We start from the raw sequence: 12,719 nt of genomic DNA, 5'->3' as shown, positions 1-12,719 counted from the left end.
GGTCGTTGGAACCTCACCCCTTATATGTCCTCACTATAACTCACATCCGTTAACACCATAACCTTCGTCCACCCAACATAACCTCATAATCCCTGCTACACCATAAAAAACCACCCTTCTGTCATCATCCTATAAACATCCATTAACCGACTTTCACTGTGGAATTTTGTTTAGTTTTGTTTCAGAATGAATGGTGAGTTCAAGTAAGCAACAACAACAACATTCAACTTACATCCGTATACATAAGCTTCAGTCAAGTTTCGTCACAAAAAAACTTCCCTTGTAACAACACACTACCTCCACTGTTATCAACCGTGCGCAATAAACCTATCACAAATCTATTTCCTCCATATCTTCAACAATAACTCATGCTAAAACCAACTTCGTGTTCACAACGTTCCTCACCACTCACACAAAATACCTTCATTCAACTCCCTCCTCCGAAATAACAACGACGTCCACAAATTCCTTCATCATGATCTTTTTATTCTCGAACAACTATGCAATGTCAAGTTGCCACCATACTCTCTAACAGTCGCGAAGTCGTCTCCTCCTTGTGCTTACGACTGCCACCGTTCTTTTCCTTGCCGTATGTGGTGCGCTTTCATCATTTGCATCTTCGTCGAAGACGAGTTAGTAACTGTTTGTATACCCCAAATATTATATCTTTGCTTAGCAATGTTTAACTTTCTTGATGTGGATGAGAATGATTATGGTAAAAGAAAACCATGTTAAATGTGGTTTTGATCACTCATGGATCTGTTATAAATAACATATTGACATGTCAATTTTTTTTAGTCATGATTGGTGTTGTTTTATTGGAACGAGAATGATGAATTTATGATTAGCTTGTTATATTCTTCAATTCATGGCATATTTGGAATACTGCACTTGTGGATTGTTGTTGAGGCACACGATGAACAATGTTCACAATTTAGAACACGTTCTCCTTTTTTTTCATAGATTTTTTTTATCTTTTTCGGTTAGCATTCTTTTCTCATATTTTATTTTAGATTTATTTATTTATTTATTTTATTTTCTAGGTTGATATGTAAGAGAATATTGTTATTTGTTTGTTGGGCTCATTTTTTATTGAAGCCCATCTATTTTACTCTATGTACACCCCTTGGTATCTTCCCTTTATGATGAGTATAATTAAGTCTTTCGTTTTTTATTCTGATAATTTTGTTGAGTTTGTAAAGTTACCACAAATGTTGTAAATAAATTGGTTGCTACTTTCATTTCCATTGCGATAAGTTGGATTTCTAACCTTGGATTCCGTAATTTCATATCGTTATGCCGACAAAATTTTAAGACATTGATAGAATATTTACTCCGCGTTTCGATCATCGCATACTACATTTCGATTGTTGTCAACATGTGCAAACCAGCTTTGATCATATTACCTAGGGTTTTTGTTTGCTTCTCAATTTCCATTTTACTTGCACGTTCTTGTGTTATGTGACTTTGATTCGCGTTCTCGCATCACGATTTTGATCCGTGCACGTCCCAATTTTATTTCTTTTTATTTAATTTTTGAGTGTGTTGTAAATATAACTTGTTATGTTTGTTATTTTCTTCACATGACTTACTATTGAGCCTTCTTACAATAAGACCATCCTCTTGCACATACACTAATGCATTGCTTGTTTGTTGATTGAGCCCGATTTAATTGTTTCATTATCTTGAATCCACATTCGGCAAACTGTACCCTCAATCCCATTATGTGTAATAATTTTACCGTTTTTAATTCTTTATTTTGCTTGATTGTTTAGTTAGTACTAACATAAGAATAAAATCAACTTCATTTTCAATAAAGATCAAAATAAAGGCTCAATCCAACGTCGAGTATTTTCTCAATAAACAAATCAATCCATTTCTATCCATTCCGTTTCTTTTCAAACCATTTCATTCAAAATCTTTCTCAAACGCTCATCAAATGCTTGATCCAACGTCAAACCATTTTCATAATAAAACTAAAAAATACTCAATGCTTATCAAACATCTTTTTAATAAAGATGGAAACAAAACAGGGTGCATACCACGAGCTCCCGAGACTAAGATTCGAGATGGATATCTCGCCCATCTTAGCTCTCGCCATCATTCAAAATTGTCAATGCGGTTTTGTCAAACCCTTTTCACAATCAAATCTCAAAAACACATAAAAATGTCAAACCTTTTTGCAAATAAGATGGAAATGAAACATGGTGATACCACGCACTCCTGAGGCTAGGATTCGAGATGGATATCTCGCCCATCTAAGTTCTCGCCATTACTCAAAATACTTCAAACCAATCAAACTATTTTTTTGCCGCCGTGCGATTGACCCTTAAACCCTTTTCTCAAACGAAAGGTATTTTACTTCAAGACTATGCAAAACAATGTTTCGTCCACTTGAATGTGTGAGTAAGCTTGCGATGTTGCCCACGAATGTTGATTTGTAAATCCAATCGGCCGTGATGCAAATGTCCCATTCTCCACTTGTTTTGGGTAGTCCAATAATATTTTTGTCGATTGACACAAAGTAGCTTTCGCTAAATTCGACCAATAAACAAACATTTTCTATCCAGAACTACGTAAGTCTTGAGCTCTCTATTGCACCCGGAGATACATAGGAGCAGGATTTATAAATCTTATCAGACCCATTAATAAAAACCTTAGGTTAGTCCCTTTCATTAAAAATCCAAAAACATTTTCTCTTTTTCTTTCCCTCTTTCCCACCTAATAACTCGAAAAGCCTAACATTTCTAAGCTAACACTAACACACATAACTAACCTAATGATTCCCGTTGAGTACAACGAACGTGAGGGTGTTAATACCTTCCTATTGCATAATCGACTCCCGAACCTTGATTTGGTTGCGACGACCAATATCATTGTCGTTCTTTTCTTGGGTTTAATCGATATTTCCCCTTTACTTTTTAGGAATAAATAAAGTTCGGTGACGACTTTGTTCAGTCCATCATTGTGAGCGTGCGATTACGCTTCACTAGGCCGTGTTCTCATTTTTCGATGTGCGACACATATCACATCAATTTCATCACAAATCACCATCATATATAGCAAATCAATCATCAATAACATAATTATGTTAAATCCTAAAACCCTATTGGAGGTTAAGGATTCCTCAATTTTATCCCTCATGCATATACCCTTTATTGAGATAGTTATCCCCTTTACCTAATAATCCTAGCAGCAGTGAGAAATTATAGTTTTTTATTCTCTAATCCTCTCCAAGTTTCTAAGCTCTCTCTTTCCCTTTCTCTAGCCCCCTCTCTATTCTCCAATTTCTTGTTATATGTACTGATAAAACTCTCTAAAATTAGATTATGTTCTATCATTAGGATAAATATTATTATAATGCTAATTTTGGCTCAAACTATTATTCTTCTTGCTCCTTCCACCATTCCATTCCTCATAAATCATAGTTTGGACCCAAACCTCATATTTTCTACTAAATAAAATAAACTCTAATAATTTAATCAAACTCTAATAATCTCTAATTACTCTCCATATTCTCACTTCAATGTCACACACCCCCAAAACCCTCATTTATTTAATTAATGTTACTCAATAATTAAGTAAATACAAAAAAAGTCATAATAAATTAAATAATTTCATTACATCAGAAATCAGGGTGTTACATATAAAACCAACCAATTCATAACCCTCATTTAGAATTGTATTTTGCCTTTTTATTGGGCTTCAAATGCGCCAAATTTCCCCTTGATGCTTCCCAATTGGGCCGCGATTGGATCATTATTCTACTTGCCAACACGCCATTAGACATAAAATCGTGCTACGATCCATTCAGATTGTGCCACAATGTTTCCAAAACTAATTCTCTTTTCTTTGGTTCAAATTTTTTCTTTTATTTCTTCTTTTGTCAGCTTTCTCCGATGTCTAAAATATTCTCAAATTCATCTTTCAATCATGCAATTACATATTAAATATAACTCAAATATTCTACAAGATGGTATAAAACTCTAATACGATAGACTACATCGACCCCTAAAACACAACAAATATAAACCCAACCACAACAATAAACATTCAAACAACTCCTACTGATATTATTGATTCCCATACTAGACTCGAGTAACCTGTCTCGTTAGGTTCTACAACCTATTATGTTCATTCATTGATAAAATGACAATAATATCTTAATTGTATTCAAACCTAGGCCTTAAATTGCTCCATATTATGAACATTAACCTAGATCACCCATTTTTCACACGAACCTGAGTTTCTTAAGCTATAAATATCAATGATTGATTCACATGTGTTGGCTAACCTTAAGCTTGAGTTATTCGCTGAGGAAACTCTTCCATCTCATTTAAGTGAAATTGCGATTAAAAATATGCAACAAAAAACAAACATGTATCTTATGTAGATCCTTAGGAATGAGCATGGTTAATGATAAAATGGTTTCCTCTCGTAACAATTACCCGTTGATGGAAAATCAAGAATTATCATGAGCATTGAACAAATAACAACACCTCTACTTAGACCACATGAACATAGTTGGTATGATTGAATACTTTGAGAAAGAGAAGTGCAACTAGGGAAACAAACCAAATTCAGTCAAGTCACAAGTACTTTAGCATAAAGGTTCTATTTATAGAATCACTTGTGTGGCTGCAAGTTGAACAACTCCACTAAGCACATCGTACCTTATAGAGTACTATATCAAATCACACATTTAATATAATAAACATTTAATGGTATATAACAACACATCACTACTAATCAAAGTCATGAAAATGTCATGTGATATGATAAAATATTTTCGTGATAATGTTTATGTGACAAATTATTAATTTTCTATTAATTACAATTACAATAATATTTCATTTTAAAATAATCTATAGAGTTTATAAACTTGAGTGATTGTTCCTTAGAATTAATTGTTATTTCAATTAGTCAATTGCATTTATTTAAATAAAATAGATTCACTTAATAACTCTATTAATATTATTAAGTTTGCAAAATATTGTAGGTGATCAAACTACACGCTTTAGTAAACAAAAAAAAAACATTTTAATCTAAAAAAACCCTCATAAAAATATATTAAAGAATCACAAGCATAACAAATACATTATTTTACTTCTCAATATGAAAATATTTAGCTTATTGTTGCTTTAAAAGGTGTGCACAATCCAATAAATAACATATGATAAGAAAGGAAATTGTCCCCACAATGATTGCTTTAGGTAAACTCTATTAAACAAACATGAAAAAACGAGCTTAACTCTTTTTTAAAGAATAGTCGTCTCAAGAGGTAGGATGATTTCAAACGATTCCTTAAACAAAATATCATCTTTCAATGGTGAATGGTATGCTTATTGGAAAGAGAAAATGATTTTTTTTATTGAAGGATGAATTGTGATATTTGGGACGTAAAATGGTCCATTTATTTCCACATATCAATTTAATGATGTGACGGAAACAAACACTACTACAAAATATATATTTTGTAGCATCTTATTACCTCGGTCATATATCAATCAAAGTAATAACTCTTATTTATGTGTTTTCATTTATTAAAACATATTTCACTACTATTAATACTCCAAACCGTGGTGATAGGTAAATGGTTACACGCTTCAAATCTCAGAACCGTCATTTTCCATTTTTCGTTACAAAAAAGAGTGTATTCTCTAAGGCTTTGTTGGAGAGTTTTGAGGGGAGGGGAAAGGAGAGCTTCGAAAAATGATTATTTTTTAAATATAGAGAAATCTTTAATATTTTTTTGGGAAAAAATATTTTGTATAGAATGATAAAATAATGTTTATCATTAATACATTTTAATTTTTGAAATACTATAACAACAAAATTATATTTGAGCAATTTGTCTAAGCCCTCCAAAACCCTCATCCAATATAAATTTTGAGTTCCCTCAAATTATGGGGTTTTTGGTGTTATGAATAAAAATAAACCCTCCAAAATCCTCTAAACTAAAATCCTTCTATTCTTTTTGTAGTTGCATGTCCGTAATACATTTAGGGGAACACCCCAATATGATTATTTTGTTGCTTGCCTGTATGCGAAGGAAGATATTATAGAAATTAAAGAACAAAGGTTAAATTCAAGACTTGTGGAAAAAATATTTTACTTAAGTGGAGGGAATTTGATTAAAATGAGATTTTATCACATGTATTTCATATTGGAACAAAAAATAATTGATATGTTGATGAAGACAATTGTGAAGATACTTTTGGTGTGGCTGAAATGGTTCTCCAATGATATATAGGGTACCTATAAAAAACGTTACCACTCTGATGCTTAAGATAGTAATAGATATAGGTGGAACTTTACAATTGTGTGAGTTAAATTGTATATGGACTTGACCCAGGGCCACACTTATACAAGAAATACCCTTATAATTATCTCTGGGTTGTTCAGAATAAAGCATAGTTAGTTGTTAGATGAATATGAATGGTTCCAATTGAAAGAGATGTATGCTCTTGTGCGGCTCAATATGACATAAGTACACTTATGTGACAATGTGGCAAGTTCTTGAAAATAATGGGGCCAATATGGATTGGCCTAGTATTTATAGGCCGTTGTCCATCCCGAAACAATATGTAATAAACCCTTGTCTTGGGAGGGTTCTTATCGAAGTTGTGAATCAGTACAATCTTGAGTTATAACAAATAGGTGTCAAAATTGCTTTCTTATATGGAGACCTTTAAGAGGCAATATACATTGAGAAATCATAAACTTTTGTAGAGCCCAAGTCTAAGGCTTATCTTTTGACAAAATATTTGAATATGTTAAAGAAAATACAAGGGTAATGGTATGTCTATTTGGTTAATTTATCATAACAAATGATTTGGTGATAAGTGATTATGATAGTCATGTTTACATATTGAATAGGAACGAAAAAATCATTCTCTACCTACTTTTATCAGTGAACAATATCTTCATGGCAAGTTCTATCAAGGATGAAATCGGCATGCTCAAAGAGAAGATAAATTATGAATTTGAAATCAAGGATCTTAATGTTGTTGAGAGGATAATTGAGATGGACATCGTGATAAACTGGTAAAAGGGTGGATTATTCTTATCTCAAAATGGATACTTAAAGAAAGTGATGGAATAGTTTAGGATGAGTGATGTTAAGACCACTGGCACCCCTTTAGTTCATCACATAAATATTTTGGCAAGACAATGTACTTAATCCAAATATGAGGAAAAAAGGATCCATGTGCTAACGAGGCTAAAAGCTTCATGTATGGCATGGTTTGAGTAGGCCAAACTTAGCATATGCAATTAACATAATGATTTGATTTATGGAAAATCATGGCCATGTGCATTGGGACTAGTGGAAGTGGGTTTTGAGATATTCGAATGGGTCATTTAAAGGAAGTTTGAAATACCCAATAATAGCTCAAGAAAGAATGCTTTATAGGGATATGCAGATGTAAATTAGGTTGAAATATATACATTATGAAATCTTTAATAGGTTTTATGTTTACATTGTTTAGGAAAACTATTAGTTGATAGGAAAATCAACAATATTTTAAGGCATTATCTGCAACTCAAGAGGAGTACAATTCTCTTGTTGAACAAAGGTGTGGGTGAGAGTAGACATATTGTTGAAATATTTGATTAGGGAGCTATGAATCACTCCGGATGCATGAATATACATTATGATAACCAAAATGTCATTCATTTTGAAAATTATCAATTGTATCATGAAAGGACAAAGTACATTAGCATTCACTTGCACTTTGTAAGAAACACGATTGAATTGAAGGAAATTGTGGTTGATAAATTTTCTTTGGAAGACAACCCGAGGATGAGTCTGTTGGATAAGTAACTCCATACACAAAAGGGGAGAGACGTGAATTTTAGGTTTCATAAATACGGTGGTTTGAAAACCTTTCTTTGTTATTATCAAAGTTTTAAAAAAAACACCATGACAAAACCGTTTTAGAAATTAGCAATGGAAAATAAATATGCAGAAAATAAAAAGTTAAGGGTAAGAAAATGACACAAAGAATTATAGAGGTTTTAGTTGGTTGAAGTCTCGAACCCCCTTAAAAAAAACACCATGACAAAACCGTTTTAGAAATTAGCAATGGAAAATAAATATGCAGAAAATAAAAAGTTACGGGTAAGAAAATGACACAAAAAATTATAGAGGTTTTAGTTGGTCGAAGTCTCGATATTAAGATTTTCTAGTAACTCTTAAGAGCTTTTAGTTGGTTGAAGTCTCGAACCCCCTTATATAAGGAAAAATAAAGTTTCACGCTAACTTCCAACAAAACAATGAACACCAAAGAGAAGTGGTTTGTCTTCAACAAATTGAAGTAGTTAGTCTTTTTTCTAAATGATGAATTGAAGCAGTTAGTCTTCTTTACAAGCGTCAACTTAAATTGATTAGTCCTTAATCTAAACCAAAATTTTCCACGAACTTATCTCGCACCAAGGTGAGATTTTGAACCAGGATGAACTCACGAACCGAACCGAGGTTTTAACCTGGCTGACCATGAACCACCGAGATTTTAAATCAGGCTTATCTCAAACCAAAGTAAACTTTTGACTAGGATGAGCTTACGAACTGAAATAGTGACTTAGAACCTAAATCCCCAAACCAAAGCTTTTAAAGGGTTTAGCTTCGAACTCAAACGAACACTCCCTTATGGATACATTATTCAATAAAGATAAAAATATTTCTTGGTGAACTTACAAGTATACCCCTTATAGAATACAAAAATCATCACTAAACAAAAGGCTTTATAGATAAAATATGTGAGAGAAAGTTGAAAATATTTGTATGTGTGTGTGTGTGTGAGTGAGTGTGTGTGTGTGTGTGTGTGTGTGTGTGTGTGAGAGAGAGAGAGAGAGAGAGAGAGAGAGAGAGAGAGAGAGAGAGAGAGATGCGTGAGATAGAATGCTCACATTTTTTGAGATGAAGTTGTGAAGGGAATAACCTTATTTATAGGTTAGAGGTTAACAGAAAAGGAAATTTCCATGAGCCAAATTTAATGTGTCAATCAATTGGCACTTCACTCCAATCGATGGGAACCCCAAAAAGTAATCAATTACGAAAGTTAAAAAAGTAAATAAAATATCCAGAGACGTTTCCCTTCATTAAGACACTCTCACGCATGTTTAAGGACAACTTTTGCACTAATCCAATCGATTGGGTATAGTGACAATCGATTGGACAATACAATATTTTATCCAAAACCATTTAGATAGTTCTTAATTCAACTAACACGACTCCAAAACATTTTAGGGATATTTTCCTAAGAAACATAGGCTTAAAAAACTTGCTTTAATGTGTGTTTGTGTATGATTAAGTCGTATAATTTTTGGGAAAAACCTATGTCTTTTTACAAAACACAGTTCACTCAGACGCAGTAAGACAAACTTTCTTACTTCCTCTCTTTCACGCTTTGAAGCTTCAAAACTTGTCAAGTAAACCAATTATATGGGCATTTTCCTGAATCTTTCTGAAGATGATACTTGGTATTTATTCAAGTTGAGCATTATCATTAGAATATGTTTGTAGTGATCATTAAACACTAAATTCTTTGCTTGCACCTTTAACCACTTTTATATTTGAATCTTTGTAGGTTATAAAGGTTGTTATGCAAGATTAGTTTCCATATAGATAGATTGCATCATCAAACACTCTTTTTAGTTGTCATCATCAAAACACATTTTCAAGAGCTTAGTTGATTATCTGCAAAACATGGTTCCACATAGTTTACCAACCCATTACTTAGATCATTATTCAAACATTATTTAAACTTGATCAATTTTAATGAAAAATAATTCAAGACCGAAGAGAGAAATGAGGTGGTTGATGGTTAAATTAACTTTTAAAATTAACTTAAAGTTAAGGTGGAGATATATTGTGTACGTCTTAAAATATCTTCCATTTATAATGAGGACTAATTTTACTTGTCCAAATTTCCAAAATCATGAGATGGGTTTCATAGGCTTTTATGGGGATTTTAGCTTTGCGTTATTATGAAGCGAGCAATGCCATAATAAAGTGTTAGATGGATGACCTCAAAATCCTAACCAAATATAAGCTTCATCTTTATTCCTCATGGATAATTTTTTTGAGATCAAAAGAAGAAATGTTTGAAATTCAAGACTAAGGGTTGAGTGCTTATGGGGGGAGTTCTTTGAGTTAGAAAACACATTATAAACACATTGAATAATGATAATCGTTAAAGAAATGTTCTAAGCTTTCTTTCTTGATTTCTTTTAGAATCTTTTTATAGACTATGGTGAAAATAGCAAGAGTATAAATTAGAAATTATTCTTGGAGAACACAATAAACAAATTTATTGTAACATCTTTGTAACTCATGTAATCAATCTCTTACATTATGAGATAACTTTTCTCTCCTCCAAACGCATATCAAATATGGATAAACAAATCTTAGTGTGTTCCTCTTGTTCCTTTATATCTTTGTTGTTTTTAATTGTGTAGTTGCTATGTACAAAGGATTGTTATTACTACTTTAATATGCTTTAATTTAATTATTATTGTTATTGCTCTACAAACATCATTTTGAGAGGTTTCAGAAATCTTTATTTGTTTTTTATTTGACTATAATTATATTGGATTGGTTTATTAACAATATAATCAAAATTCATAATTATATATTTGTATATTGAAATCTTTGCTATGGCTTTTCATAGGTTAAAAACGGAGGGATTTTGTAATTGTTTATTTTCTCATTGTTAGTTGTTGTGAGATTATTTGTTAATACTCTTCAAATTTATTTTTATATTTGTTGTTGTTAAAATAAGTAATGGTTTTATATTAGTAGTTGTTAGTTGTTGCACAAAATTATTTATATTATTTAAAATAATCGTTTTTTGTTAGTTGTTGTTTAAAGTCTGTGACGTTGTTTTTCTAATTGATTGTTTACTATTATTATAAAAGATTATGGATAAATATTTAAAGAAAATGATCAATTTAATTTAAAAGAGTCATAATTATATTCTAAAGAGCGAAAGATTGTCTTTTCGTAGTTACACTAAATTAACAAAATATATTAATCAAGAAAACTTCTTTAAAATTCTTAGATGACTATTGGTAAGACAAAATCTATTGAAAAGTGTTTTAAAAAAATATCAATTGATTGATCCATCAAGCAAAAATGATATTGTTATTATATATATATATATATATATATATATATATATATATATATATATATATATATATATATATATATATATATATATATTATATATATATATATATTATATATATATATATATATATATATATATATATATATTTGGTCTTCGTTCATGATCCAATGTTCAACAAATACTATCCATTACTTAAAATAGTATTATAATTTATGATCTATATTATATTTTTCTTTTGTGAAAAAAAGAGTGAATCCTAAGCAAATAGTAAAAATAAAATTAAAAAAGTTTATGAAAGGCCATAGAAAAAATATATACAATCAAAGTTACTGAAACAAAACTATAAATAGATTAAAAAGATCTTTGCACTTAAAATAATACAAACTATAAATAGATTTTAAAAATCACAACACTTAAAAGAATACTTAGTATAAATTTGGTTAAATAATCAACAACTTAGTTAGCTTTCTAGGTGCACATGGATGACATACCAAGAAAACTACTTTTTAAGGAGATCTTTAATACGAGACACCAATGGGTACAAAGGATGGTTTATAGGAATTACATTCATTTTTAAAGATGTGTAAGGTGGACTACTGCATATGATTTAAAATTTGTCACGGTTAAATAATATCTAAAAAAGGCTTCATAAAATATTTTGGAGATTTTTTAATGCACCCTATAATTTAATAAGACACTTTGTGAAAAGTTAAAAATACTCTTAGAATTCAGAGATGCATCTCCAGACGCACCTCATGCACACACAACTCATTTGTTTTTAGTCATGCCCTAATTTTATGACTAAATTTAATAAAAAAATGCATTTTCAGAACCTACAAAAGTTGGTAATTCAAATAGTTCCATTATATTTCCGAAAATACACTACCCTTGGCTCCATGGGCAGTCATTTCTTCTAAAATTACCTCTAGCGATAGTCAAAAATCGCCCACACCATTCCACCTTAGCCTCCATCTAAGAATACTAATTTGGTTAGGATTTTAAAAAGTAACTTGTTGGCTATGGTCTGTTTCTATGTTTGTATTCGGACGAGAACTAAGAAAGTGGAAGAAATAAAAGTTGTCTTTGAATCTTAACATTATTGATTTGTTTCAAGAAAAATTGAGTCTTGCTATTTTATAAAAATTCTATCTTGACCTATCAATTTGTGGAACCATTTGAACTATCAGCTTTTTACAGGTTTCAAATATACATTTTTGGAGACATTCCAAAAATATATTTTTGGACTAAATTTAGTTATGAAATTGGGGCGTAACATAAAAACGAATGACTTGTGTGTGCATGGGTGCGTCTGGAGACGCATATATGAATTTGAGAGACATTTTTGGATTTTTCATATGTGTTATTCCATTACATAGGGTGTTATCCCTAATATTCGTCATGGTTAACTCATAGTAAAATAGGGCATTGATTGTTCTTTCCTAGTTAAACCACAATACATTTATACGGGGCCTCTGAAAACTTAAGACGAGCCTGAAAGGAATCATTAGATATAAGAGAATATGTTAATACAAGATTAAATAAACAATTAGATATAAAAGAATATTCTAATACAATATTAGATTT

This window comes from Lathyrus oleraceus, chromosome 6 (genome assembly GCF_024323335.1).
Source record: "Lathyrus oleraceus cultivar Zhongwan6 chromosome 6, CAAS_Psat_ZW6_1.0, whole genome shotgun sequence".
Taxonomy (NCBI): Eukaryota; Viridiplantae; Streptophyta; class Magnoliopsida; order Fabales; family Fabaceae; genus Lathyrus; species Lathyrus oleraceus.
Note: the sequence above shows the minus strand (reverse complement) of the source record.